At 48.8% G+C, this 5,000-nt stretch overlaps 1 pseudogene; it reads left to right on the forward strand.

Annotated features, from left to right (window-relative positions):
* The first annotated feature begins 4,750 nt into the window (after window positions 1-4,750).
* On the forward strand, window positions 4,751-4,868 carry LOC149297298 (5S ribosomal RNA; annotated as a pseudogene).
* Window positions 4,869-5,000: the final 132 nt, after the last annotated feature.

Raw genomic sequence — 5,000 nt, forward strand, 5'->3', positions numbered from 1 at the left:
ATAAAGTAATTTCGGGAGGGCTGTCATTTTTAAGGCATTTACCCTGCCCAGCCAAGAGAGCTCATAGCCACGCCACCTAACAATGTCCCTCCTCACAGAGTCCCAAACCTTCACTAAATTAAGAGTGTTTATGTCGTGAAGTGACTTGGGTAAGCGAGTACCCAGATAAGAGAGGTGGGAGGACCTCCACTCGAACTTGTAAGCGGAAGAGAGACGAGCCTTGCTACCCGGGCCCAGATGGAGACACATCGCCTGCGTCTTAGAAATGTTGATAGAGTGATAGGAGACTTTAGAGTAGCGGGAGAATTGAGAGAAAAGAGCGGGGAGGGATCGCTCCGGGGAGGTGACCGATGCCAGAATGTCATCCGCGAACAGTCCGAGCTTGCTAGTATCGCCATTAGGTAACGGAAATCCAGAGATCAGGGGGTCCGAGCGTATGTTGGCCGCTAAGGGTTCGAGTGCGAGCGTATAAAGTAAGGGGGATAAGGGGCATCCCTGACGGGTACCGTTCGTAATGGAAAACGGGGAGGAGAGGAAACCCATCATCGAAATGCAAGCGGTGGGAGCTGTGTAGAGTGCTAGGGCCGCTTGAATAAATGGAGGGGGAAAATTAAATTTATGCAGAACACGCGACAGAAATTGCCAATGGAGTCTATCAAACGCCTTTTCGGCGTCGAAAGAAATAAAAAGGCTGGGGCGTTTGTGTTTGGCTGCATCCCAAAGGGAATTCAGGAACTTGCGGGTATTGTCGGAAGGCTGGCGACCCAAAACAAAGCCGACCTGATCAGGGTGCAGAAGGGAGGGCAGTAGAGGGGCCAGTCTATTTGCTAGAATTTTCGCGTAGATCTTGAGGTCGGTGTTGAGGAGAGAAATGGGACGGAAATTAGGGCATACTGTGGGTGGCTTACCCGGTTTAGGCAAAGTAACTACATGCGCTCTAAGGTTCTCAGAAGGAATAGTGCCAGACGACATAAAGGAACGGAAAAGAGAAAGTAAATGAGGCCCTAAAGTAGGTAAGAAAGAGCGATAATACGCGGCAGTGAATCCATCCGGACCCGGGGCTGAACCCTTTTTAAGCTGGCACACAGCTCTTTCAATCTCCCTCAACTCAATAGGCGTGGCAAGAGGCTCAGAAATCTCAGGTGTGAGGATGGGTAAGTGTGTAGAATCTAAATAAGCATTAATGTCCGCTAGTGAGGGTTGAGAGAGGGCAGTGTCATGTTGCAGGTTGTATAATTTGGAGTAGTAGGTGGCGAAAGTCTCGACCATTTGAGAAGGGTTGCGAATCTCGCGACCCGTAGCGTCAAGGATATGAGAAGGGCGGGATAAAGAAATAGTGTGCCTAAGTTTTCTAGCCAAAAGAGAGTCAGCTTTATTGCCTTTCGCATAAAACTTTTGTTTAAGCTTCATCAGCATATATGCCGTGGAGCGGGCGTTAATTTCCGACAATTGGGATTTAATGTGTTTGATATTGCGCATTAGGGAATCAGTCGGGTGGCGTTTGTGAAGAGTCTCAGAATCGTGAAGTTGCATGAGAAGGGAAGTTTTATCAGCAAGATATTGTTTCTTAAGGTGGGAGGCTAAACTAATCAGCCGGCCGCGCATGACTGCTTTATGAGCATTCCAGACCGTCTCCACAGAGGAGTCAGGGGAGGCGTTGTCAAGAAAGTAATTAGTGAGATGCGTCTGAATTTGTTCCTTATGCGCCGGATGTGACAGCAGGCTGTCATTAAGGCGCCAACTACCTCTGCCCGAGACGGGATAAGAAAGCGCAAGGGTAAGTATAAGCGGGGCATGGTCAGACCAGGTTATGGACCCTATGGAGCACGACTTGGCTGATTGGAGAGTAAATTTATCTAGAAAAATGTAATCTATACGGGAATATGATGAGTGTGGCGCGGAATAATACGTGTAATCGCGTTCAGAGGGGTGTAGGACCCTCCAGGCGTCAAATAGTTGGTTGGAGTGTAATAAAGAGGACATAGCGGAGCCAAGCGCATGTGTGCGGGAGGTGTGTGTGGAGTGTCTGAAGGTGGAGCTGTCCAGTTGGGGATGAAGAGCCGCATTCAAGTCGCCACATAGGATGACCTGACCCTGTTTTAAAGCATCTAGTTTAGATAAAAACGAACTGAAGAATTGAAACTGGGAGGTGTTGGGGGCATAAAAAGAGGCTATAGTGTATCGGACGGAATTAATGTCGCACACCAAGATGAGGTAGCGTCCCTGCGGGTCAGGGCATTTACGTATCAAGGAAAATGAGAAGGTGTTTGAGAAAAGAAGCGAGACTCCCGCCTTTTTAGAGGTGGCCATGGAGTGGTAGTGCCAGGGAAAGCGTTTGGAAAATAAATTAACCGTACTAGACTTTTTAAAGTGAGTTTCTTGGACACATACGATATTGGCTTTATGTAACTTGACTTCAGACCACAGGGAGTTCCTCTTCTGAGGGGTATTAAGGCCCTTGGCGTTTATGGAGAGTAAAATCAATTCAGCCATAGGTATAAAGTGTAAAAAAAAACCGCAATTGTCAGGTGAAAGAATACCCACAGGGGAGACAATCCCTCAGAATGGAGCATGTGATAGCGACATATGGGTGACCACACCCGACCAGACAAAACGAAACGGTGTGGAGATGAAAGAATATTCAAAGGAGAAGCATCACTGATTACAAACAAAAAGATAACATATGATAAACAATAAAAATGTATAACCAGGGCAGCGAGCCCAAACATGATATGGAAAAGGTGTGCTAAAGAGGTAAATAGCACTAGGGGGGTGGAGAGGTGACATAGGCACATCAAGTGAGATAGGCACATCCAGCGGGAGGCCGCGTAGCCAAAAACTGTGTGACGCAACGTGGCCGTATGTAGGAACCCGAGGGAGATGTGCATGTATATATATATATTAAAAAAAAAAAAGGAAAAAATCGTGTATGCAAAACGGTATATATATATATATATATATATATATATATATAAAAAAGAAAAAGGTGTAATGAAGTGTGCAGTGCTGGTAAACAGCTTCCCAGAGGGGGAGATCAACTAGGGCCCACGGATGGGGCAATAAAGGTCACAGACTCGAGCAAGTCAGAGCCGGGTCTTATAGATGGGAATCGCCCAAATGAATCCGGAGTAGCCGGGGGCAAGCGAGAAAATGGAAAGTATGTGTGTAGCGCACGTGTATGATAAACGAAAACAGTAAAACGTGTAGAAAAATCAGCTAAACACAAAAAAAAACCAAAAAAAAAACCCTCACATAGGGGAAACATCGTGGTCGACCCGCTCAAGACCCTGGTGGCAGCGGGAGGCACAACATGGAGAAATCAAGAGGTTACCGTCCCGGAGAGTAGCGTAGGGCTTCAAGTTTTCGTGGACCAGTCCCTCTTCAACTGTTTCTGCGGGGAGATCTTTTCTTTCGCGGCAACAGGTGGCGGTGGAACAGGATCAGCAGGCGAGTCGATTCCCCATGTATGCAGAAGAGCCAAGCCGTCCTCCGGGGTGTGGATGGAAGACGCGGAGCCATCTCTAACAATGATGAGACGGATGGGGTAACCCCATCTGTAGGAGATTTGATGAGATCTCAAGAGGCTCGTCACCGGAGCGAAGGAGCGGCGACGCTGAAGGGTAAGTTGAGAGAGGTCTGTTAAAAGCATGATGTTCTGGAAGCGAGGAGGGAGATCAGGTTTACGTCTGGCCGCCTGCATTATCTTTTCCTTTACATCATAAAAATGCACCCTAGTCAGAACGTCCCTAGGGGATTTCAGGGATAGTGCTTTGGGCCTCGCGGCACGGTGCAGTCTGTCTAGGCGTATGTCAGCGTTATTACCTTCTCCCAGGAGATGTTTGAAGAGGTCCACTACAAAATCTTGCAAGGCCTCTTGGCCTATGTCCTCTGGAATGCCCCGTAGGCGTATGTTGTTCCTCCGGGAGCGGTCCTCCAGATCCATCACTTTCGTCTGGAGATGTGCTATCTCCGATTTAAGTGCTGTGTGGTCATCCGCAAGGGTGTTGTGAGCGTCGGCGAATTCCTCCATGCGTCTCTCCAGTTGATCTGTGCGGTCTCCCAGGCCATCCAGGTCGCGGCGGATGGAATTAGCGATGTCCTGGATGTCCTGACGGAGTTGTTCCCGCATCTCGCGTAGAAGCGACTTCATAGTGTGTGAGGTGAGTGCGTGTGTGTCTTGAACCAAATCGGCATGTTGGGCGTCCGATGGTGAGGGAGGTCTGGAGCGAGAAGACAAGGTAGGGCCTGTAGATGCGTCCGAGTCCTCCTCTGGATCACGAGGTAGGCCCGACAAACGAGATGCATGCTTTTTCCGAATTTTCGGCTCAAAAAAGTTCGGCATTTTCGTGGATTTTTTCGTGCGGTGACCCGACATGTACGTGGGACAACCAGGATGAAGTAACAAGGTGAAAATAGCCACCGATGGATGCAGATGGAATGCTGAAAAGCTGGCTAACCGCGGAGCTCCCTCACCTTGCTTCCGTTCAGTTCACCATCCAGACCACGCCCCTTAAACTATTATTTGAACCTTCTCACCTTCTCACCTACTCACCTTCTCACCTTCTCTGTCCTGTCCCAGGGCTTATAATTCTTTCTGTCTGACGACAAGCAGCAGCAGCAGCAGCAGCAGCAGCAGCAGCAGCAGCAGCAGCAGCAGCAGCAGCAGCAGCAGCAGCAGCAGCAGCAGCAGCAGCAGCAGCAGCAGCAGCAGCAGCAGCAGAATAAGAGAAATAAAATAAAACGCTCTCCCGCCTGCAGCTATACCACCAGGAAAGTGCCCGATCTCATCTGATCTTGGAAGCTAAGCAGGGTTGGGCCTGGTTAGTACCTGGATGGGAGACCGTTTGGAATACCAGGTGTTGTAGGCTTTTTCTTTTCTCACAGTCCGGGGAGAGCTTTTTGCCATGTGTTTCTTGCTCATCATCAAAACTTTAAACTATTATTTGAACCTTCTCACCTTCTCACCTTCTCACCTTCTCACCTTCTCTGTCCTGTCCCAG

The sequence above is a fragment of the Sceloporus occidentalis genome, unplaced genomic scaffold (assembly GCF_023333645.1).
Source record: "Sceloporus occidentalis isolate IW3139 unplaced genomic scaffold, rSceOcc1.0.p SCAF_38, whole genome shotgun sequence".
Taxonomy (NCBI): Eukaryota; Metazoa; Chordata; class Lepidosauria; order Squamata; family Phrynosomatidae; genus Sceloporus; species Sceloporus occidentalis.